This window comes from Onychomys torridus, chromosome 5 (genome assembly GCF_903995425.1).
Source record: "Onychomys torridus chromosome 5, mOncTor1.1, whole genome shotgun sequence".
Classification (NCBI taxonomy): Eukaryota; Metazoa; Chordata; class Mammalia; order Rodentia; family Cricetidae; genus Onychomys; species Onychomys torridus.
In genome coordinates this window covers 132,321,110-132,347,663 of record NC_050447.1, presented here as the reverse complement: position 1 = coordinate 132,347,663, position 26,554 = coordinate 132,321,110, and positions in this window count along the sequence as shown.

Sequence of the window (26,554 nt, the reverse complement as noted above, 5' to 3'; positions counted from 1 at the left end):
TCCAGCCATTCTGAATGATCTTTACAAGACCTGGCCATCAGTTGAAGTCACCTTGGCCAGTTCATTTGTTCTACACCAGTCATGCCAACACAAGAGTTTCTCAAGGAAGATGTGGTTTCCAGTATCAGATGAGTTTATGGGTACTTGTTCTTATTCTTAAGTCTATTTAGTGAAAAAAAGGGATTTAATAGATGGTGCCTCTGTGACATAGTTTAGCTTTCCTGGGCATCAGACACCAATTGCTGGGCCTTTCTTGTTTAATTATTGCTCATCAGAATCTGACCTCCAGGATGTCAGAGAAATGATGTGTTGGTGTGAATTGCACCGTTTGAATACATCTTTCTGTGGGAAGTTAAAATGTGACTAGAAGTTGAATGTGAGATACTGAGTTAGGGCATTCTGAGTGGGAAAGAAAAAGTGAGCAATGCAAACAAGTAGACTGCACGACACGGTTAGGATGTGTCATAGTTGACACCACTGCTAACCCTACACAGTTAGGATGTGTCATAGTTGGCACCACTGCTAACCCTACACAGTTAGGATGTGTCATAGTTAACATCATTGCTAACCCTACACAGTTAGAATGCGTTCACAAGGCCTGATTTGATCTCCACCACACACACACACACACACCACATACACATACACATACACACCACACACACACACACACACACACACACCCACACACACACACCACACACCACACACACACCACACACACACATACACCAGACTCACCACACACACACACCACACACCACACACACACCACACACACACACACCACACACACACACACACACACACATACCACACACCACACACACACACACACATACTACACACATACACCACACACACACACACCACACACACACACGAGAGAGAGAGAGAGAGAGAGAGAGAGAGAGAGAGAGAGAGAGAGAGAGAACAAACTAACTTCTAGTTGTTTTATTACTGGTATTAGCTTTTCTACAGATAATACAAGGTTTCATTACCAACACCCAGGGTCCTAGGGCCGATTACTGCCGTTGCTCCGCCTCTGACCCTCCCTTACCTGCCTTAGTTTACTAGTGGAACAGTACAAATTTTGTCCTCTGTCCCCGTGAAAACAGCATTTTATGCAGTGTCCTTCCAAACGAGCAAGCCAGCCCAGATGCACTTGTTAAAAGAACGCATCCAAGATTCACAGAGACCAAGGCAGAGCAGCATGGCCTTTGGAAGACACCATGGGATAGTTTAACAAGCCCACCCAAGGGTCACTGAGCTGCCTGTGGGTTGTACTTTTTATGGCCTCACTATTAATTATTAATTAGAGAATCAGACCCTGAGCCTGCTTTCATCCCCCAGCGCAGAGGGAAAGCAAGCTCCCATCAGCCTTCAACCCAGAAATCTCCCATTTTCCCCTCAAATGCATATAAATGCCCAATTCCTTAAAATACTACTTTAATCAAATTTCCCATCTTAGTGGGTCTGTAATTAATGAGAGAATACATCTCTGTCAGCAATCAAAATGTGCCAATCAGCGGTAAAAGCCTGTGGTTTGGGCTGTGTCCCAGCTCCCAGTGCTGGTGGCCTCTGTCCCCTAGAACTGCCCAGTGTCCAAAACATCCTTGACATACCATCATTTCCCTTTTAAAGACGTTTCTATTTCTTCCCTTTCCTCCTTTATCTGAAAGAAAGTTTTCCAATTCCAGTTCCCGCTTCGTGTCTCTGTACTCTATTTGAGAAAAGAGAATTAGGGCAAGGGAGGGGGGAAATTTGTCCACATTTGGGCCTGACATGCTGGTGGTATCTTCAGGAGGGCACTGTCACATGGCCAAAACACCCTGGTTGCGGGGCTTGTGGTACCAGAACAGAGGAGGACCATGGCCTCTGACTGGTGACAAACCCAGGCAAGACATTGAGGCTATTCAACCTTCCTGGGACCTTTCCTAGGATCCCTAAGTACACAAACACACATCCTCCCTCCCTGCCCTCCCCTTCCCTCCCTCCTCCCCGCTCCACTCCCAACAGAGAACAGGCACAGAGATGACAGACTCAAAGTGTATTTTACTCCTAAATTGGTCATCACTACCTGTGCTTCCAGATGCGGGTTCTGTGAGGGGTGAACATGGAAGATGTTGAGGGCTGGGAACCTATGTGCCAGGTGTCCGACAGTAAAGAGAATTACAAAGCCAGTTGCTTTTCTGAATGCTAGAAATGCATCTTCTAGAATCCAGCAGGAATCTAGCAGGGTCTAATGGTGACAGAATTTCTTTGGTGAGACCTATGGTGTGATTCCCATCATCCACCCCTTTTCTGAGGAAGGGCAGGACTCCTCTCCCTTAGAGAGAATGTCTTTAACAGAAGTAACTGAGATCTTGTCTTGTACCCTACTCTGGCTTGCCGCTCCACCACCTTGCTTGATCTGCCAGGAGGATGCTGGCAGATGTGACTGAAGCGGGGGCTTGGAACATGCCTGCGAGACAGCCATCCCCTCTCTCCTTGTGCCTCTGCTTTTGCTGTGAAAAGAGCATGCTTCACCAGCACCCTGGTCCTGGGGAGTGAGCCCTCTGTTCCTAGAACAGGAGCCACAGCTTCCACCATCTCCCAGGCATCGGGACAAACGGTTCTCATCAGTCTCTAAGGTTTATTAGTGACCCTCTTTGTAGACACATGGAGGTGATTTCATTGGCTAGAGCTGATGGTAAAATGGAGACTCCTGCCTGCTGCCGGACTCAACTCTCACTTGCTGTTGGTCCCGGCAGAGCCCTGCCTCAGCTGTTCTGTGGATCAGGGCCATGCCTTGAGCTGGAAAGATTTATCATCTGGGTCGTCAAGCAAGGCTGACAGGCTGGACCGATAAAGAAAGTAGATTTTGTGTGATTGAGTGTTTTATTACACAGAAGCACCAAGGGAAGGTGCCAGGTCCTTGGGTGTGGGGTCACACAGGACTGCTTCAGGACAAACGTCAGGAGAGCAAAGGTCAGGAGAACCCTTGTCACACAGCCCCAGGCTGCTCTACAGCCTGCAGCTGCACTGAGTAGGAGTGAGGCTGCCTGCCTAGGTGCAATCCAGAAGTCTAAGAGGAACAGGCTCAGGCTGACTTCTGGAAGAGTGGAGGCAGGGGGAGAGGGGGAGAGGGAGAGAGAGGGAGGCAGAGAGCGGGCAGCAAGCTACGTGCATTATCATGTCTTTTGCTGAAAGGAGTGTTTGAATGTACCGTTGCCAGAAGTATTTTCAGATTCTAAAACTGCAAGGCAGTTTTCAAGTGCCAGAATAAAATCCTCCATAATATATAAAAATGTTCTGGCTTCATTTATTAGGGCAGAGATAACCAAAGCCCCTTCTAAGCATCACGGTGGATATAAAAACTCGTGATTCAGGAAAGAAGTTTGTGTTTGCTTCTGTAAGATTTTATTATTGTTATCATTTTTGAAAAATTGCTGGTGGGGCCTCTCTGAGTCCAGCTCTTTCCAGATGAAAGACTCTGGTTGATTTAGGACTTCTTGAGAAATATGCTTTTACTGCTTATGGGAAAGGAAGACCAATACAAATTTTAGCAAGTGTTTGCTTAACGCTTAATGGCACATAAATTCCTGCCAGTGTTAAGGTGAAGCACTCATGTTCCGGGGAAGCTCTCCACGTTCTATGTCACACCACCACACAGCATGTGATGTCCTTCCTGTGGACATGCAGGTTGTACACTTAGGCATTTTCCTTATTTGAACTGAACAATGAAAGGACATGTGTCTGTGTGTGGGTGATTTTGTTGACATATCATGTTCTTTAATTTGCTTTCATCTGAAAGCCTATCCTTAGAAAAGGAAACAACAAGACAGGGGCTGGAGAGATGGATCAGAGGTTAGGAGCACTGACAGCTCTTCTGGAGACCTTGAGTTCAATTCCCAGCATCCACATGGGGACCCACAAACATCTATAGTAGCACCTGATGCTCTCCTCTGGCATAAAGACATACGTGCAGATGGAGCACTCATCTAGAGTGCTTGTATACATAAAATGAATAAATAAATCTTATAAGAAAAAGAAAACTCAAACCATACCAAAACAGAACAAACAAACAAATAAGGATAGTTGAATCTTTGGCTTAGATGAAGCATTGAAATCATTCACTAATCCTGCTGTTATTTATTAATATATTATTATGTTCTATATTAATCCAGCATCATTTCAGTTCAGATTTTCTTCAGCAGCTCTCTTTCTATTTCCCTGTTTTGGATTGATTTTCTCATCTCATTCTTCTGTTTTAGTCTCTTGGAGTATATTCGTGTCTGCTTTGGGTTGTTTCAACATACAAGGTTCATGCTTTTGAATTCTTTGTCTGCAGTGTTCAGTGGGGAATGATTCCCAGAGGGTCAGATGTCCTATATCTCTGAGAAGGTGTTTAAAGCCAGCGGCTCCATCCTGAATCTCCCTGAGGGTCAGGCATTGTCCTGGGTCAGCTCAGGCATCTTGCCTGGGTCTGCAGCTTTCTCTGTGAGTTGGGGACCTTTCCACAAGCTCTGGCTCAGGACTGGTCTGCCTCTTGGGTCCACAGGCACTGTTTCATATATTAATTCTGAGGAGCTGGACCCCCAATTTCTTGTTGATTTTAAGGTAATCTACAGAGAGATAAAAATGTTTGTTTGTTGTTCCTCATCACGTATAGTTTTCTACATTTCTTTAGAAATGGGATTATGCAAATTGAGAGAAAAGCAAACAACTATTGAAGATGTCTTCTCTTAGGCAAACTCACTGGCTGTATTAAGGAAAGCTGTGGCAGAAAACATCTCCCTGTGGATGTTAGTGCTATTCCTAAAATGATGGGCTTATTATGAAAGTAAAACAAATTCCAAATTCAAGTTGGTAATTATGACAGCACTTGCCATGAATGTCTCTTAGGTTGAAGAATTTAATATGTGTGTGTGCACACATGCATGCATGCGTGCGCGCACGTGCATGTGTTACTAAATCCTTTTCTAGCAACAAGGGATTAAAATGGATGTCCATGCAGCCTTCAATAAATGGTCAATCAAGAGACTCAGTGTGATGTGGAGGAAGGCCGTTCAGTGACGTCATGAGGACAGCACTGTGTGCTGCAACAGGCCAGGCTGGAGTGGCAGTCCCGGATGCAGGCTTTCTGCCAAGGATGCCTATACAGTAGTAGCTCAGATGCCATTGCTGAGGATAGACAAATGGACACACAACCAGATGGACATGGTGACTGCCTCAGTTTTGTTACAGCATAGGGGAACACAGTGTAGGAATGCAAGAGACTTGAGAAGCAGTTTCTGCAGGACAAAATCCTAGCCTGGGCCATTGAACTATCAGGGAAATACAATGAAGTATAAGGAAATTCTATTTGTTTCTGCTACATGATATGAAGAATACGAGACTTTTTCATAAGTAGTATTTTCCTCTCAATTTATAGTGACAACACTTCCAAGTAACTTAAATGTACCTGAGTATCTCAAAATTTGATTCACTTAATCTGACAACCACAGCTAGAGGCAAGTAGGAGGTGATCCCGGCCTCTCCTGGATACCTTCTTTACCTCAGAACTATTCTTTGATACTAATGGATCATGGTAAATTGCTAAGGACATCACACTCTGGTTACAGAGTAAAGAAACCAACCTTGACCTGCTGGAAACACTCCCCCTGCTGGCTAGCTTTCATGCTAGATGGTGCTGTGTGGGCTGCTGGGGAGAGAAGACACCAATGGTCCTATCTAGCACTGGACCCTGCAGATACAGTACTGACCTGCCAGGCAAGATGAGCCCACTGTTGCATTAATGACACTACTGTTTATGGGGATAACAACTGCTTTCTTTATTGAATTTGTGACCGGCTCCACTGTAGGGGATTCACATCTGTTACCAAAAATGGTCATGATCAAAAATCAAGATTGGGGAGGTCATAGGCCAAAGGGAGAAACTATTGATGTTGTTTTGTGAAATGGTTATGTTGTCAAATTCCCTTCTAAATATTTACATTTAAATACATAGATCTGTGCCATTCCGCCTTGGTCAGAGAAGCCCCTTGCTAAGTTGGAAGTGAATAATGCAGAGACTCATAACTATTCAAAGAGCTGAGAATAAATGACGAGGAGATCTCAGTCCCACATAGGACATCAGGGTTGACTCTCCCCGCTAAGGATCTGGGACACTGAGAGGATAGGCAGGAAGAAGGTGAGAGCAGAGGACGGGAGGAGAGCTAGGGACTTGAGAAATGGTCTTCTGGACATGGCATGCTGTTGCATGTCTGAGCCCGGAGCAGCTGTGGTCAACTGCACAAATTCAGAGCAGTTAAAGGCCGCTGTACTGGGGAGGGGCTTCTAAGGTCCAACCCCTGACTGGTGAACCAATGATGTCATCAATTGATGACTTCTGAGGGAGGGAGAGTTTTTGAGAGGGTTTCTACTGGTAGGCTGTCCATGACTCAGTAGAGGACTCCATGCCCATGTGCAAATGGACAACCCTAACAGGACTTAGAGAATTATACTTGATCTTAGCCAAAAGGCCAAGAAGTGATGGACTCAGAATTATAAAAATAAATAAACAAATAAGGATATGAAGTTGGGAAGGAGAGGTATTGGGGGACATTGAAGGAGGTACAGGAAAGAGGTAAATGTGATTAAGATGCCTTTGTAAATATGTATGAAGTTTTCAAAGATTTAAAAACTAAAGAGCAAATACAGAAAACATGGGACCTTTAAGCTGAGCCTCAGGATCTGAGAGAAACTCCATCTCCAGAGCTAGGACTTCAGTGTGTGCAGCCATATTCACCCCCACCAGCCCAGAGTACAGCCATATTCACTCCCACCAGCCCAGTGTGCAGCCATGCTCACACTCCCCAGCCCAGTGTGCAGTTATGCTCACCCTTCCCAGCCCTGATTCAGTAGCTTCTACCTAGTAAGATGCATAGAAAAGTAGTCCATCTGTTTATAGCATAAATCTCTCAACACATGACAAATATTTTTGGGCGGGTTTTGTGTGTTTGTGTGTACTTGTATATGTACTTGTGTGGAAGCCAGAGGTCAATGGAAGCCAGAGGTCTTTCTCTACTGTTCATCACCTTGACTTTTGAGACAAGTCTCATTGAACGTGGAACTCTTGGACCCCTTTTGCCTTCACTTCCCAGTGCTAGGATTAGCATACATCACCATCCTACTTTTTCTGTAGGTGCTTGGATCCCAACTCAACTCTTCCTACTTGCATTGAAAGTAGCTTACTTGACTCGCTATCTCCCCAAGCCTGGTTCTTTTGTATCTTTTAAAGTTACAAGTTAGATAGAACCCACTTGTGGTTTTTGCCTGCTGCAGTAGGTAAAACTAACAATGAGCCCTCCATGATCTCTCATGGAATGTATTATTTGTCTACTCAAAGTTCACCCATCCCTAGGGGCTTCGCCAAGACCCCAGGCTCACTGTTAGTGTTTCTTAAATGGTTGCCAGCCCTTCCATTAACAGTCCCAAGTTAGAAGGGAAACTTCATTCACGTAAATGTTCTCTGGGGTTTTCTCTCTTTCTGAAAGGCTTCTCTGAATAGCTTTTATCCCCACTTTAATTTGACAAGAATCACGTGGCTATATCCAAGTACAAGTGCAGAGTTTTGCTAAATCCTAAGGCCATTTTCGGGTTTGCAGGATAGTGTTAGATGGAATGAGAGGAAAATTAGAGGCAACAGCAGGCAGAATTCATAGAAGAACTGAGGTAACCCTTCTGGTAACGGAGATTATTCACAAATGGACTGTGGGCTGAGAGGGTGAAGCACCATTGGCTAGGAGTATGGTGGTTCCCTGGGGCCCTTCATCCACCTGGGCTCAGCAGGTTGCACTCATGATTACTTCCATTATAATTCCTGCTGTTCTTCTATTAAAAAGAAAACAAAAGCATAGAGTCACAGAGGAAAGTTTTGGTGGGAAAGGTGATGGGATTTTGTTCTTGTGATTTGTGTTAAGGTGAGTGTAGGTCTGAGGTTTTACTAGAACAAATCAACTCCTTCAAATTTTATGATAAAAAGTTGGGAAGGGCATTGCCTTTCTTACACAATTATGTGAAGATTAAATATATAGCTACCTACCATTCCTTCAATAAATGTCTTCTCATTTATTCATGCTCTAATAGCATTAGTCAGTCTACAAAAATGGACTGAGCACCTACTATGTATCTTTACTTTGGTTGATGCTGGAAAAATAATAAGAAACATGACAACCTATAACTTAAGATTCATGTCCTCATGGCATTTACACTAGAGGAATCTGACACTAATTAGATGAATTTCTAAACAGTCTTATTAAACAAGAAACACAGAGCCAAATACAGTGGTGCAAGCTGTAAAGATCAGAGCAATAGCTGCCAACTAACCTTAGCTCACTACTTTGCCGTAGCTTCCCAAGAGAGAGAGTCTTCCAGTCTAACCTGCACCTTTATTGATGTTCTGCCTTCTCATTGGCTCTAAGCCAAGCCACCTCTCTTCCTCATCACTGCCTGTCTATACAGACCTCCAGGTCTCTATGGTTGGTACTGGAATTAAAGGTGTGTGTCACCATGCTTGGCTGTGTCCTTGACCACACAAAGACTCTGCCTGCCATGTGATCGGATTAAGGGCATGTGCTACCACCGCCTGACTTCTGTTTTTTGGCTGACTATGACCTCTGATCTCTAGGCAAACTTTATTAACATACAAATAAAATATCACATTTCAGCACAAATAAAATATCACCACAATTGGTTCCACCAACAATTGCTGCAAAGAGATTGTTTATGATAGCAGTGTATATACTAGAGACTCCAGGAAACCTCTCTCTCAGGAAACTCAAGTTGAGTGGAGACCCAAAGAGCAAGGGCCATAATTTTGAAAAGCATATATAAAGTTGACAAGGGACAGAAGGTATCCCTGGGAAATAAGAATGGCCATGAAGACTGTCACATGCTGGGAAGCACACAGAAAAGGAAAAGGGCAACAGTTGGTTGAATCTCATGGTGAAGACACCAGCACATGCTTGGGTTAGCTCCTGAGCTTAAGACCCAGCACTGCACCCTCCACCATGGGGACTGTTTGTGGACTGACTCAGTGCACAGCTGGTGATTGATTTGATTTTCTTTAATGGCCACTCAATGCAATTATTCATTGACCAAAATAACCAGATCATAAACAATTATTTCAGTTTTCTTAAGAACACATTAGCTTGATTATAGCAATAATTGGGAGAGATGACCCAGTTAATTGACTTAGCAGAAAATGGGTTTCCCTGTGTATGCAGAGCTTAATGTAACCTAATATGGTTTGGATAGAATGTCCATGGAAATGGAAAGATGTGTGTGTTCATGACAAGCAGTTTAGGCTTTAAAATAGGTCGTTGTTTATGATCTAGCATGACCTGACATGACCTGACAAATTTATTATTCACAACTTGTAAATTCTAAGGTCTTATCCATGTACCTGTCAGAGGCTTCTTTAGCAAGGCAAATACCACATGCTTCTCAGAGAAATGTGCTGTAGTGTGACAAATTAAGATCTAGGAGAGGCCATCTCTGTAGTGTTTACCCACAAGCACAGTTTGATGAGAGCAGGAGACTCAGAATCAACTGGAGTTTGGAGTGAACTTGGCTAAGAGCAGAGACTTTGTTCAAGTCACTTAGACTGAATGAAACCTAAGGACCCATATTTGTAAAGCAGGGGTTATTTATTTATTTTATGTTATGTGTGTGTATATGTGCCTGACTGTGTAATATATGTGTACCATGTGCATCAGACCTGCTGGAACTGGAATTACAGAGTGACTCCATGTGAAGCTGCCATGTGAACTGGACCAAGGTCCTCTATAAGAGCAGTAAGTGCTCTTAACCTCTGAGCCGTGTCTCCAGCACACACTTCTAACAACTAAATGGGATAAAATGCACAAAGGCATACATAGCAAACACTTATTACTCTTTCCTTTTCTAATAAGAGCTTATGAACCAGATGTGGCAATTTATTCAGCACTGATCAGTCTGAGGCAGGATGCTGTGAACTTGAGGCCAACATGGGAAGCTTATTAAGACAGTTTTATCTCAGAAAAACAAAACAAACACACAAAAATCCAAGGAAAACAAGCCAACAAACAAACAAAGGCCTTGTGGCTGCCAGCCACAGTTCCCAAGTGCAGAAGGAACTGCCACAGAGAAGGGCAGTAGAGTCCAGTGGGGCACCAGATGGGGACTCATCATAGGCCTGCTGGGCTTCACCCAGAAATGGCAACACGTGTAATCATTTTTCTGTGTGCTCATGGGACACATCTGGTAAACACTGAAATAAAATAGACCTGCCCTGGCTGTAACACATGGTCCCTGATGGGGCAATATGTTAAATGACAAAATGTATTTTCCACAGTCTGAAAGCCAAGGAGCCAGTCAAGGTGCGGGCATCACTATCATAAAGGGCCTTCGTGATATACTTTCATGTCCTGGAAGGCAGAAGGCAAAAGGAGTTGGGAGGGGCAAACTTCCTCCTGAAGCCCTAGTAAGAGGGCTCTGAGCCCAGCAACAAAGTTCTATTTTCAAGTTGTCACCACATCCTAAGAATGCTCCTCCCCATCACCATCACATTAACAGTTAAATTTTAAAATATGAATTTGAGGAGAGGCAGATTGAGACCACAGCTGTGGCTGAGGAGACCTGGGTGTAGGCAGCTGTCCTTCACACACACACACACACACACACACACACACACACACACACACACACACTGTTCAGCTCTTTTTTTTTTTTTTTTTAGAGAAAACCCCACTAAATCCAAAGGCTGCACTGATCTGTCAGCCTTGATCTTTTTTAGCAGGGTGCTAAGAGAATTTGGCTCCCCCGTTAATGTTAACTCTGAAACAAACTCCGGCTCAGAGGAAGCAGTTTCAGATTTCCAGAATCCAATGGACCCTCAGCCTATCAGAGAATTCTTCAGTGCCTGCTCAGAGTGGTCTGCCTGCTTGTGTTAGGATCCTGATCTCATTAGCTGTGAGATTATTAATCTCCTCATAGACTTGTGAGACACAAAACCACAGACAGTGGGGAGCAGCTGGTTGGAGGTGATGAAACTTTAAAAGGCATAGTTGAGAGGTTGGTGTGAAACCACACCAAAGCCAGCCTGCAAGCAACAGTCTGTGGCTGTCCCCACAGACTGGCTGACACATGCTGGGAGCTGAAGAGCTCCACAAGGTGGTGTGAGAAGCACATAATGTTATTCATGTCAATGATTGCTTAGGCCCTGCAGAGAGAAACCAAAGAGTAAAACCCTCCCAGCCTACCACACAGGTCCCCTCATTCACTTCCCTCAGGTACCCTTGTCAGCTGTGACATGGCCACTGGCAAGTTGCCTGGAGAACTATCTGGATGAAGGCAATGGAGTTTCTTATTTTACTTCCCCATCCCTTCTTTCTCAGCACCTGGCCTGGGTTGATGCTCCGTCCTTGCCAAAAAAGCACATTATTTGAGTGAAATATGGTCTTAAGCCTTCTAGTACTTCCAGGAAGGACACCAGTAGCCAACCAGGTTAGCTGGGGGAGGAGCATGATGGTCTGAGGCCAAGAGTGCTGCCAAAGTTTTGACCTTGCAATGAACCAGATCTGGATTTAAAGTTAGACTCAGCTCAGGTATGGAGAGGCTGTGCTTCCTTGAGTCAGATAAGACAAGGAAGAAAAACAAATTCCAAAATGAGCTGCAAACTTCAGAATAGGGACGAGAGGCTCCTTCAGCAGGGTCTGTGGAGCTTACCATCTCTGATGAAGGACAAGATTGTTGCAGGATCCCATCAGGTGTCTGACATAAAACAAACAAAGCTCTTTACAGTGTTGCTTTCACAGGTTTTTCTTTTTCTTCATTTGTAAGAAGAACCCAACTGCTTTGAAAATGGCCTGACACTTCCTTCAGAGCTTAAACAGAGTTAGCACAGCTCACAGCCACCGTGTTCCTATGTACATGAACAAGGGGACTAAAGATATATGTCCACAGAAAAACCTGTGTATTACTTATTGTTCATAAACACCAACAACTAAAACATCAGTGGTCCAACTAATGAATAGATAAACAGAATGTTGTCTCTCTATTCCAAAATGAGAAAGGCGAAGAACGGGAAAGATGTAGTTAGCACTATGTTAAATTATGAAAGTTATAGGTATGATTCTACTTAATTTCAATATTCACAAGAGGAAAATATTTTAAAAAGAGAGTAAGATGTGATTATGAGAGGCACAGATGGGGCTAGGGGAAGGTCTCCACAGCAATATCCACAGCACTTCCCCATTTCTTTTTTTTTTTTTAAAGGAAGGTTTCAACTTTTACATAGTAAAATTACATATAACCAAACAATTATCAAGCAAGAATTACAGTTATAATCTTAAAGAAGATATCCTATCTATCTTATATTTGTGAGTCTAAGGTTTTATATCTAACTTATCTTTTATCATAATTGAGGAAATTATAACTATCTAGTCTTCAACCACATCAAAGACCTCAGAAGGATATAATATTACCTGAGAACCGGGAGAAGGATGCAAGCAACTTTCGGGAGTCTTGTAGGGTAGACAGAGACAGCTGGCAGCCTGGACAGTCACCTAATGTTCCTTTGTAAAGTTGGGGCATTTATCTTCAGTCCACAGGGCTAGAGTCTCTCAGTCACTTTTTTCAGTGTCCTGTAGAATGTCTGGCAGTTTCCTCTGCAAAGCAGGAACCTGAAGGACCATTTTGTCGAGCAAAGTTCAGTGGTCACCTTTCTATGGGTCCTGCATGTCCAGTTGATGAAGCAGTCCAGGCAAGAATAGTTTCTTGCCCAAATGGCTATTTTTGCCAAGGTGAAGATAAACTCCATATGAAGTGCCTTCAATGCCCATCCTCCTCTCTGAAGTAAATTGGTGCTGCCAGGAGCAGACATGTCTCACTGTCCAGAAAGTCTAAATTTAAAAAATATTTTAAATGCCATATTCTGTAGGTCTTTGAAGTGTTTGAAGATTACCTATCTATCTGAAACATATCTATGTATACCTAGAAGACTTAACTAACATGGCTATGAGTATGATTATCATAGATGACTAATTATTAATCTATTTTTAAATTATCCATTACAATTTTAAATGAGCTGTACAAACATAATACCTTAAACAAGAGTAGAAATATACACACAGTATAACAAAATTAACTTTAAGTTTGTATCAATAGACTGAAATCTATACCAATGTAAAACATTTTAAACAAGTTGTTGCTCTTTAGAAGTAAGTTCCTTAATCTACCCATTCTTCCTATTACATTTATATCATATCCCCTCTTCTTCTTTAGAAAGAGATTGCATTTATAATCAACCTGCTTTAAATAAAAATACTGTTTTGTTTTTTTTTCTGTCTGACACCAGAGGGCTCTTCTGATTTGGGACACAAAAATCTCTCAACCTTTTCTTTTAGCAATATGTCTGGGTTTAGAGAAGGAGTGAGCCAATTTCATCTCCAAAGCCAGCTTGATAATTTTGGGAAATTGGGCGTAGTTTCTCTTACTACTTCCTGCTGGAGTGGGGCACTGTATCTTATGGGGACACAAAGAAAATTTTAGAATTATGGAGTAGTCCATGAGGGTAAACCTCTGAGCCAATAGTTGCCTTGAAACCATTCTGGATGTTGGATCATCTGGGTCATTGTGTCATCGGAGACCTTTCAGGTGGTCTTGGCTGATCAAACCTGATGTATCTTAATCTGGAACAAATCCACAGCCTCTGGCTTTCTGTGGAAACAAATGCAGAGACTCTTTTCCAAAGCAACATATCCTTACATCCAAATTTTGAAGTCAAGGTACCTTTAAAATTTACATATTTGTTTAACTCAACAGCTTTTACAATCAAATCTTTTTCTGTAGTTAAAAATCCCAAAGACAACATAAACCAGATTCTCTGTGTAATATCCATCTTTGTAAGACTGAAATGCTGCTGTGGCTGCTGGCTCTGCCCACCTCAGCTTCCCAACATGGCGGTGGTACATTTTACTGCCAGCTCTGGGTCTGGAGCCATGTGTACCATCAACTATCAGATGCAGTTCTATCAAAGCAGCGCATAGCCCAGAAACTTTTTTTTTTTTTTAACTAGCAAAGGCTAAATCTACCATGCAGCAGAGTAAAGTACCACTTGTAGACTCCTCATTCCCTCCACACTGTAGGTCAGACACACACGCCAGGAACCTGCCATAGTAGTTCAAACTGGCAGGCTGCCACTAACTTGAGAGAGACAACTAGGAAGCTGTTTTTAGCTCCGTTTTAGAATCTTTTTTGTCAGGTTTTAGGTGGAAACTCTTACCAACATGTTGGGTGCCATTTGTAGTTAGAGTTTTCCTGCCTGGCCCACAGCCAGGAAAAATCTCTCACCTGCCAGGCCCATAGATGCTCAGACCCAACCAAGTAAGCACACAGAGACTTACATTGTTTACAAACTGTATGGCCGTGGCAGGCTTCTTGTTATCTACTTCTTCCATCTTAAATTAAACCCGTTTCTATTAATCTATACTTTGCCACATGGCTCATGGCTTACCAGTACCTTATCTCTTTTCTGTCATGGCGGTGGCTGGCAGCGTCTCTCCTCCCCCAGCCTTCCACTTCCCAGAATTCTCTTCTCTCTTGTCCAGACTATATTTCCTGCCTGGCCACTGGCCAAACAGCATTTTATTTATACAGAGCGATATCCACAGCATGTATCTTAGGGTTTCTATTGCTGTCAAGAGACACTATGACCACGGCAACTCGTATAAAGGAAAAACATTTAATTGGGGTAACTTACATTTTCAGAGGGTTAGTCCATTATCATCACAGTGTAACATGGTAGCATTCAGGAAGACATGATGCTGAAGAAGTGGCTGAGTGTCCTACATTTGGCTTACAGGCAATAGGAAGTGGTCAGTCTCACTGGGAGTGGCTTGAGCACTGGAGACCTCAAAGCCCACCTCCATGGTGACTCCAACAACATCATACCTACTCCAACAAGGCCATACTTCCTAATAGTGCCACCCCCTTTGGGGGGAATTTTCTTTTAAACCACCACAGTATGATTAAAACAAACAAACAAACAAACAAAACACCCCACTTAGCTGAATGTTTAAGATCAGGAGTTTTAAGGATTTGTGGTCTTAGTAGTAGAGCATTCTCATAAGTGTACGGTCCTGGGTTTGGTCCGCAGCATCAAGTTAGAATGTGGATTTTATGGTGTGTTGATGGTGTATAGTTAAAAAAAAAAGTCCACGTGAAAAGAGACTTGAGGGTTTTGTTAGAACTTGGATTTGGTGTAGAAATGCTTGCATTGGATCTTGGGTAGACATGCTGCATTTTGCATTTTGAGCACTTTAAAGGATAGTTTTATAAGAGGCAAACATATGAACTTCCTGTTAATATAAAATCAACACACACAAAGTTTTATTTAGTCCAGTCACAAAAGGACTGGTAGGAATATTGCAAAAAGTTCAAAGGAGAATTTGAAATAAGAACTCCATGGAAAACATGGAATGGTGCAATGGACCTTGGGAGAAATTGAAACATCCTCTACCTCCAGCTGAATGATTGGCTGCATCACATAAGAAACAATTCATTCAAGTTTCTTCCAACAAGAATAATTTGTATTATTGTCAGTTTTCTCCAACTTATACTGCTGCAGGATAAAGGTGGAGAAACTGCTAGAAAGGTGTGCTGCAGAGGGCATCTGGCAGTCTAAACTGCAAGTTTAAAAATCCACAGTTTTCCTTACTGGTCTGTGATACTGTGGGCACTACCAGTTAAATAGAGGGGCACATGGATAGCACAGCTGTCCTCACCATGGTTGTTCAGATAGAGTCCATCATAAGTGCAGTCTTGTTCATTATTTTCCAGTTGGTCAATATTTATTTAACACTTACTATGTGCCAGGCCAGGCATTTGCAATGTGGTTGTGGCCTGGGTGAGAGATATACAGAGAAAAGCAATTAATTAGCTGCTTTATGAAGAACTCTTTCCATGCAAGCCAAAGTAGGAGGCCAGAGGAAAGATATATCATTCTAATTTGAGAACAATCCTAGGAAGGAATTAGCTCCTTAGGCTGAAGGTCTCCACCATTTACGTGTTTACTAGCCACTGAAGGCAAAAAATCTGGTTGAGCCCTCCACACCAGATTACACCAAATTTTAGCATACATGTAAGCATGATCAAGTTTCTGTACCTAAAATGCTTTTTTCAAAATGGAATGGAGATGCATCCCAAGAATTTCTTGTGAGGATTAAACAAAAACCAGAAAAGTAATGTTCTACAGCCACACCCACCACAAAGTGTTCAATAAACAACAGACATCCATTAAGACGCCAAGGAGACTGTTCTTTGCCCTGTAGCAGCTTGCAGCCCCGAGGGAAGACAGGGTGAATGAGGAAGGACAATGATGGGTTAAAGTGCCAGACAGTGGAGGGCCTTTTGTGCCCTTTCCATCAATGTGTATGTGGTGAAAGATCTGGATGGATACTCTGGTCAAAGGTCACTAGATGGCTGAAGAGTTTAACTTACACTAGGCACTAGAGCCTGCTCCACTATATTTGATGAGTCTTGACTTTAGATGCAAGTCCTGGAGAATTCTAGATGAAGCTGCTGAACACTCATAATCCTAACAGCAAACTTTTTGGTTGAATGTCATGAGATTGTCTTACAGGTTAGAGAAAAAAAAAAAAAAAAAAGCACAGAACTGATTTAGTCCTGGTCAACCCCAGGCTGAGAATCAGTGTTTGGCATGTGAATGTTATGTGCTCAGACCCAATTCATGTGTTTGCCCCTTATAAAATTATCCTTTAAAGTGCTCAAAATGCAAAATGCAACATGTTTACTCAAGATCCAATACAAGCATTTCTTTTTTTAAAATTAAGAAATATTTTATTCATTCCACATACCAACCACAGATCCCCCCTCCTCCCTCCTCTATCTCCCCCCACAGCCTTCCCCTGCCAGGCCACCCTCCATCCTCTCCTCTGAAAAGGTACGGCCTCCTATGTGGAGTCAGCAAAGCCTGGCACATTCAGCTGAAGCAGGTCCAAGCCCCTCCCCCTGCCTCAAGGCTGTGCAAGGTGTCCAAGCCATAGGTAGTGGGCTCCAGAAAGCCAACTCATGCACCAGGGATAGATACTGATCCCTCTGTCAGGGACCCCTCAAACAGACCAAGCTACACAACTGTCTCAGCCATGCAGAGGGCCCAGTCCAGTCGCATGCAGGCTCCACAGCTGTCTGTCCAAAGTTCATGAGTTCCCACTGGCTTGGTTCTGTTGCAATACAAGTGTTTCTACATCAAATCCAAGTTCTGACAAAGCCCTCAAGTCTCTTTTCATATGGACTTTTCTTTTAATTATACACCATCAACATGCCATAAAATCCACATTCTAACTTGATGTTGAGGATCAAATCCAAGTGTGGTGTGTGTGTGTGTGTGTCTTTAGGATTGGAAATGGCTTGAATGGAGTCTTGAAGGTAGAGAACCATGAGGTAGGTAATACTAATTAGTTCACACAATAACCATGAGGTGAAAGAAAACATAGAGAAGGTCACATATAGATCAAGAAAGTGTCAGGAGCTAAGCCAGAGACCAGCTCTGACCACATCATTCCTAGCCACTCCCCTTGGATCAGTGTTGTGAAGCATTGAATGGCACCATCCAAGTTCTCCTTATAAATTGTTTCTCTGAACATATTAGAATGCAGTCTAGCGAGAAATGGGCTTCTGATTGAAGCCAGGTGTATTACCCAGTGTTCCTAGGTCCATGAAGAACTCCAAAAGATATTGCTCAACAACAAAACAAAACAAATCAACCATGGGGTTGGTTCAAATGATTGGTTAAAACAACCCAGAATTCCACAGTCTGTAAATGGCTCACTGAGGCCAGGGACAGGGATGTCATGTAAAAGATGGTGGTTCCAGGATACCCAGGAAAGAGGGAGATGCCGCACAAGGTCTCAAAAGTCTGAGTCTTGGGCATAAAATTCAATAAAGATCTCAACAATGTGGAATCCAGGTCAGAGGCAATAGTACCAAATAATGGGATATTATTCCGAGGGCTTTTGAGTTATCTGTTGGCGGGTTTCTGGTGATTTTTATACCCAATAGAGCTTGGTCACTTGGCTTAGTAACCTTCATGAACATTTTTTATCTGAACATGTGCTGTAATCACCATGTCAAAGACAGTTCTGTCTCTCTAGAGGGGGTTTAGCAGGTGAAAGACCCCCAGGATTCATCACCCACAACTAGGACGATGTTTTAAAGCTGTGACCCAAGTCCTCTTTATCTTCTGAACCATCTTTATCTGAGGTATGAGGAGGTCTCTAAACTCAGAGATCTCCATAGTGGACTCTTGGTGAAAAGTCACCAGGCTTCGAAGAGTTGAACTTAGACTGTAGGTTTAAGTCCAGTAGGATCTGGACTTTGGATCTAAGATCTGAAACTGTCAAGGTCACATTGTCCTTGGCTTTTAATTCTGGATTTTTTTTAAATGAAGAGCTCTTAGAAAATCAATAAAAATGTTCCAGTTAAGCTGCTAATGAGAGAAATGACCTTTCCTTTATGTAAGGAAAAATACAGGCTGGGCTTCCACATAGCAACGAGGAACACAGGCTATGGAATTTTCTTTGCAAATTGTGGTTGTCTTTGTGTGCCGTAGTTTGTATAATATGCACTAAGGTTATTAGAATCTGATAACTTTCTTTGCTGTTTATGAGCAGACCATGCACGCTGAGAGCAACAATCTAATTATCCAAGCTGCTGGTATCCAAGATACTGTCTCCCAAGATTAATGTGCTGGCCTTATGAGTTTCCTTCTGAGTGAGAGACAGTGGTCCTAAATAAATTGCACTGAATTGCTGTAACAAACAATGAAAATAAATCAACTGCTCCTGTCAAGTCTAGATTTGGTAATTTCAGCTGTGGAGTAGGCGAGGCTGGTTTTGTTGGCTATTAGACTCAAGCCAAAGCAACTTTGTGGACCAAAAGAACTCAGTGCTTGCTAAATCGGTTTAACCTTGTCAAACTAATCCACTCATCTCTGCACATCTATGTCACCTGGGATTGTTCTGGTTTCTATGCAGTTCTCTTTTTTTAGATTTATTTATTTATTTATTTGTTTATATTTTATGTGTGGGTATTTTGCCTGTATGGATGTGTGTATACTGTGTACATGCCTGAAGCCTAGAGAGGCTGAAGGAAAGTTGCAGATGCCCTGAAGCTGGGGTTACAGATGGTTGTGAGCCGCTGTGCACATATGCTGAGACCACATTGTGGTCCCTCTGCAAGAGCACCAAATGCTCCTAACTGCTGGGCCATCCTGGCTTTCCCTTCTATGGTTTCTTTCAGATGCGGGTTTTACTCCACAGCCTTCAACCCTTCCCACATGAAGTAGTGAGGTCTGGGAGTCTGTCCATCCTTGTGGAGATGTTCTTATACTGGAGTTGCCTTTGCTGTACTGACTGAGAAATTTGCCGTATTGCCAAGGTTCAAATGCTAGCTCCCTACTTCTTGTTTATTAAAGTAAACCTGGGACATCTTTAATGAATCTATAATTTCATTGTGTACAGATCAAGATGAGATTGCAAAGGTATTTTTTAGTTGGGATAAAATGAGTTGTAATATTCATAAAACACAGACATAATAGGTAGCTCAAAACAAAGTTAACTATCCCTTTAAAAAAATATTGCCATGCAATTCATGGGATGAATCCTGTCCTGTTGTTTGAATGCATTCCCCAAATTCATGTGTTGAAAACATCATCCCCAGTGCAGCTGTGGGGAGAAAGTGGGGTCTGCTAAGGAATGACTAGGTCCTCATGGCAGAGGACCAGCTGCTAGGAGACTGGACTTTAGTATAGCAGAGCCTGGTGTTCTCTTGCTCTCTGTTCGCCTCTCTCCCCTTTCATCCACTCTGGGGTGCTCATGAGATGTTGGTATCACATTTTAGGGGTTCCGAGCCTGAAGGTTCTGAAGCTTTATGAGCTGGATATACTTCGGTTCATAAGAAGAGACCCAGCCCCAAGTGTTCTGTAACAGCAGCAGAAAGTGGACACCCTATATATGGAATTAAAAAGAATCAGTGTGGAAATCCCAGATGGGCAATGTTATTGCAGAGGCTGTAGTTGGTGGGCACTTAACAAGCTTTATAAATATCTGTATGCCCCCAAATTTTTGTATGCTAATGAAATCCTGTCTTAGAGAGGGTTTCTATTGCTGCAATGAAACACCATGACTGAAAAGCAAGTAGGCAAGGAAAGAGTTTATTCAGTTTACACTTCAGCATTGCTGTTCATCACCGAAGGAAGTCAGGACAGGAACTCAAACAGAGCAGGAACCTGGAGGCAGGAGCTGATGCAGAGGCCATGGAAGGGAGCTGCTTACTGGCTTGCTTCCCCTGGCTTACTCAGTCTGTTTGTTTATAGAACCCAGGACCACCATCCCAGAGATGGCCCCACCCACCACGGATTGGGCCTCCCCCACTGATCCTAAATGAGAAAATGCCTTACAGCTGGATCTCATGGAGACATTTCCTTAACTGAGGATCCTTCTTCTCTGATGACTTTAGCTTGTGTCAAGTTGACACAAGACCAGCCAGTACAAACCCTGTGGAATATATGCATTTTTTAGAATTGCTTATTAGATCAGGGGCATGCGGGTACCAACTCCCACTTATTGAGGATTAGGAGGTGTTAGGCATGGAGTAGATTCTTATAGATAGGAGATCTGGAGTTCAGAAACACTGAGAAGCGTCCTCACTGTAACTTGGAGGGGATAACCCTCTAGAATTCAGGCAGACTGACACCCAGACCTTGGACCCCAATGTGCAGGAAGAATGTAAGATTTGCTATTGTCTGTGGATCATTACTAACACGTGATGGGGGAGGTGCAGCCTGTGCACCCAATTAGACACAGAGTTTGCTTTCTATTTCCCTGTATGAAGAAAGCATAATAAAATGTCCTGAATAAGTCAATAACCTGCCCCTGAGAAACACAGCCCATTAAATCTGGTGCATGACAGGCATATGACAGTTTGAGAGACACTTGCAGTAACTTAAGCAAAGCCTGTGTATGCGCAGCCAGCAGCCATATGTGAATATTTACATGCAAGTTTAAACCAATGAACATAAAATACGGTGATTGCTCTGCTGTCTGGGGCCTCTGCCATTCCGTCCTCCCCAAGAGCTGGAAGCTGCACCCTGCGGAACGTGCCATGAAGGGACCAGTATAATGTAGTGGCTGAAGCCGCAAGTGCTGGAGGCTAGTGGGCTGGGCACCTGGACCAGGTTAAGCTCAGGTGAGGACCTTACAACAGACGGCAACGTGCTAGGGCGTGACATGTGTCAGTGCAGAGGTCAGACTCACTTGTTCAGAAGACCCCTCTGTTGAGAACTTACCCCTCTCTGCAGAGCTACAATTCCTCTCTAGTGGGCACCCACTGTCCTGTCAGGCTCTTCCTCAAAAGGGTTCTGAACACTTCCCAACATTGCCACAAGGGGGCCAAGCTTCCATCAGCACCACACCCAAACCAGAGCAGCCCAGTAGCAGCTAGGAACATTGCCCACTGACTGCACATAACCACCCTTTGGGGAGGAGGGACTCCCTTTCTTTGGCTCTGGAACAGTGACAAGTTTTCAGGTACCCATGACTTCACCTGAAATGACACAGATGGGCAGCCAGGCAACTCCCCCACATTCTTGCTGGGATTGGCAGGCATTAATATTGATAAGGCACATACAGTAAACAGCTAAGAGAGATGCTAAGAAGGCACACTATTAGTTGTTTGCTATGAAGTAGAGAAAAGAACATTTCTTCTGCTCATGGGCACAGACAGAATCCTCCACTGCTATTACTTCTAGTCACAGAGCACTTCATGCTGCAATGAGCTGGAGTCTGGCTAACAATGAGAACAGGACTGTGGCTTTGCAGCAGAATTTTGAAATTCACTTTTGACCCAAGCATCTCCTGACCCCAGAGACCCCTTCCAGTCCCATCTGAATGTAATTGTAAAGATGACCTGGATTTCCAATCTAAGCATGCCAGTCAGCCCTGCCAGAAATCGTCCTACTAAATATACTGGAATAAGAGACCAACTAGGAACACTCACTGCCAGGCTTCAACTTCTACTAAACACTCATTTGAAAACAAGGGTCATGTTTCCATTACAGAGAATGCATTGTGCCATGACAACACCCGCAACATTTGTTCAAGCTCACAAGTGAAGACATGCAATGAGAAAGATACAACATTTCAATATTAAAAGCTACCAGAGAATAATATTTTGGTTCATTTATCAAACTATCACTTTGCATAATTTGCTTTTTAGGATCCTAAAGAAAAATGGCTTCAAGAAATTGGATGCCAAAGATCTCAGATGGAGACCCAAGTTGTCATCAATATGTAATTGGCATGGAGATAAAGAAGTTATCGTTGTGGGCTGGTGGGACAACTGGATTATTCCATTGTTTCACAGAGGGATATCTTGAAGACAAACTGTGAACTTCAGTTTGTTGGGAACTATAGTGACCTTTATGAGCAGTGAAAGAATTGGAAGAATTGCAAGTATGACATTTCCTAAATAAAAAATGTATTAACTTAAAAATGAAAACAAGTGTTTATTTTCTTTTTTGTTTCCTACATTAAAATATTTCCATTTATCATCTTTAGCTGTGTTAAATCATGGGGAAGGGTGAGCAGAGAAAGGGGAAGAGCCTTCCCCTGTCTCTCATCGATCATTTCACTTACCACGTGAGACCAGGCATGGCGGTGATTGCATTTAGGGCTTATTGAGTTCAGATCTCTGAGACCCCATTTACTATTCCAGAAAGATGTGCTCTGATTAATAATAAATGGTTAGCCACACAGTTAAGCAGAATGACTGGCACCTTTTATTGGTTGCCTTTAGGAATAATTGAATGAAACTGGCTGACCAGAAAGCTGAAGTTTATGCTACCCAGGCCAAGAAAAACCCACATGTTTGTAAACTAGTAAATACTCTCTTCCAAAGACAGAGTTCTAGAAGCTATCTGGAAACCTGCTTCATTGTATGTCAAATGCAAGTCTCCTGCTAGCTACTGGATCTCCCCTTCATATTATGTAAAGACATTTAACCCTTTGTAGTAACCATTACAATTGGATGCTAACACATATATTCTTTAAAGCAAACAAAATAATTTGAAATTAAATTCTAATGTAAACCAGAGCAAGTTTGGGAAGGACTGGCATTCCTTAGGATAAAGAAGGCAGAGTAAATAAACACGTAAGTCAATCCTAAAATGGAAAAGACACAAAGTAGAAAGCTGTACTCGTGTGTGTGTGTGTGTGTGTGTGTGTGTGTGTGTGTGTGTGTATTTGTGTGTGTATATGTGTATATTTGTGTGTGTATGTGTGTGGATATGTATATTTTTGTGGGTATGTGTGTGTTTGTATACTCACGCTCGTGAGTGAAAGTTTCTACTTAGGGCACTGGGGCTGAAGGTCTCTCTGAGAGCTGGGGAGTGAAGTCAATTACTGTTTTCTTCCTATGCACCAGGTACTGACAGGCATTTAACAACTGATTTACAGGCCGATACTCACTTCTCTGGGTACATTTGTCCTGCGTCTTCCATACTACCTCCCACCTCTCTTTCAAGGTCCTGTCTCCATCTCTGTTCACATAGGTGAACAGTCAATAAGCACCTACTCCAGGGTTCCCATTAATTTAGAATCAATAAGGAATCAGACTAAGGGGAAAAGCAGACAGTTGATAGGTCAGTCCTGTGTATTCTTTGAAGAATAAGCCCTTTCAGAGTTCTGGTGTCTGTCCTTCCTCCATGTGAGTCCAGAGACTATGCCAGCCCTTGCTGGGTCCCTCTACTTGTCACCTTATGGCTAATTCTTTTTTTTTTTTTTTTTTGAAATATCTTGTATGAACTGCTCAAACTGGCCACTTAATTCCTGCTTAGACACTTAGGATATTGACCAAGTCAATATCTCCCATTGTGTTTTTAAAAAGGAGGCTTGAAGGTTCAAATTGCTTCAGGATCTTGGCTGAGGTTGGACAGAGACTAATCGAAGGGGCTGTGTCGGGTCCTACATGTGTAGCAGATATCCATAGGTCAGCAGCGAGTGGTACTTAGCTGCAACTCTTGTGTTCTGTGAGGTGACTGAAGACAGCTCAGATGGTCTGGTGTAACCAGATGGGCAGGGATATGTGCAGGCCTGTTTTTCTGACTTCCCAAAGCACAGCTGTCCACCCTGCTGCACAGGGACAATGTACCAGGGATGAAGGCATGGGCACAGCTTAGGATCACAGGTTCTGTGGGACACCTGAGGTACAAGTGTGTTGCCACAGGTTGAGTGGCATTGGCTAAATGAGAAACCACTGATGATTGTTTTTGCTTTGTCAGCTACTTGGCACCATACCAAGCGATTCTGATTTCCTTCTAGTGTTATCTTAAATCTGTTGCAATCCAACAGGCAAAAAGGCTAAGCAGGTTTTCTGTGTAAAGAAACCTTTGTGCAGAGGGGAAAACCTAAAAGTGTTCTGCTAAAGGAACATAGCTGTGAAATGACCCCAAATGGTAAGTGCCGTACCCATAGATCGGTACTCATTCAGTCATCATCAGAGAAGCTTCCTCTGCAACTGATAGGATTTAACACAGAGATCAACAACTTGACAGTGTGTAGAGTGGGAGAAATTGGAGCACTTGGTCCTAAATGGGATGTCTTTGTCAAGTGCTTGGATCTATGGGAAAGAGGAAGTGGAAGAGGAAGAGGAAGAGGAAGAAGGTTCTAAGAGCCAGAGGTGATGGATGACTCCATGGAAACAGTGTCTTCAAGACAACTCAGGACTGCCATGCATAGGAACTCACAGAGACTGTGGCAGACTGAATAGAGCCTGCACAGGTCCAAGGCAGATGTGGTCCCAGTGCTGAAGGGAGGAAGTGGACACAGGGTCCTACCTCTAATCAAGAAGCTATCTGCAATTGGTGCCTGCTGGGAGAGGGAAAATAAGTTTTCTCCAGTTCAGTGTCACTGGATATATTAGTCACACCTCAGGGCAGGCCCCAGGCCCTGGAGTAGCTGAGCAACACAAAGCCAATTCAGTGTTATTTTATTTTTATTTTTTTTGTCATATTGGTCTTTTGCTTATTTGTTTTGACTTTTGTCTTGTGGTTTGGGATTTTGCATGTGTGTGTGTGTTTGTGTTTATTTTTTGTATTTTTTTCCTGTTTGAGAGGAGAGAGAACATTAATTTGGGGTGGGTAGGGAGGTGGGACAATCTGGGAGAAATTGGGGAAGGAGAAAACATAATCAAAATATATTGTATGAAACATTTTTTCAATAAAAATGGAAATGATGGTTAGGCTAGTAAAACTAGTGGTCCCATTCAGAACAAAATAAAACTCACATTTATCAAGTGGCCGTTATGTGTTGGCTATTGAGACAGTAATCACAACACACAGTGTCAGGGAACCACTCCCACTTTACAGATGAGAAGACTGAATGTGGAGTGGTCCAGAAACTTCCAGAAGTCTCCCAGCTCCTCACTAGTAGACTGGTACCTAGATCCACTTGTGTCTGATATCTCTGCCTGTGCTGTGAGCCGAGATGCTCACAGGCGGCTGGTTTAGGCCTCTTCCCTTGCTGTGTGTCCTCTGCCACTGGCAGTACATTGGCAGTCATACCTACTGAATGTTTCCACTCCTTGCTTAGCACACTTTCCCTTTTACTTCTCCCTCAGCCTTTCCTTGAAGGGCAAGCACCACTTTCCTCATTTAAGCAAGACCTTGTTTTTGATCTTCCATAGGTTTAAAATGATTGAATCTAGGTATTGCCTAACACTCATGTCACTAAATGCTGGAAGTAGTGGATCGGTGTTTAAGAGACACCTAGAGTTCTTCCCAAAACACAGGGGAATTTCCAGTTATCTTACCTGCCTTCAAATTAACAGCAGATGTCAGAGCACATGGAAGGCTGCCCACAGAACCCTGGCTTTTTATAGGAAACTTTTAGCATGGCTCCACTGAGGTTCTATCACCAGAGTAAGGAAGATGCTCCCTTCCTATGTTTTATTTTTTCCAAATCTGAGGCCACTTCACACAAATCTGATCATCAGGTGTGGTGACAGCTTTCTGTAGGGCTTACTGATTGTCTTTTTCAATCCTGTATTGTTCTTCTGATTTCTCAGAGTTATGACATGTAGTTTAATTAATAATCTCACCAACTTGAGAGCAATCCCTGTTAGGGCAGGTGTGGGCAAGCCAGCCCCAAAGTTGTAAGCATGGGAGAGCTGTCCCCATTTCACATCTGGCAGACCAACCCTACAGCTACCCAGGCCCAGACCCAAGGGTAGGACTTGACTGACCTGTGATCCACCCCATCTATGATCTTCTGGAGCACATGAAGGGACCTGACCTGCAGACCCAAAGGTGCAGGATCTCCACAACACAGGGCAACAACAGGATATCCAGGAGGAGCCCAAGTGAGTGCCCAGCATCAACAGGGTAGTAGAAACCAGAAGCCTCGAACCAGACCTATGACTCTGCAATGAACACTTGCAAGAAAAGATAAATGGACAGAGAGGTTCACGGTGT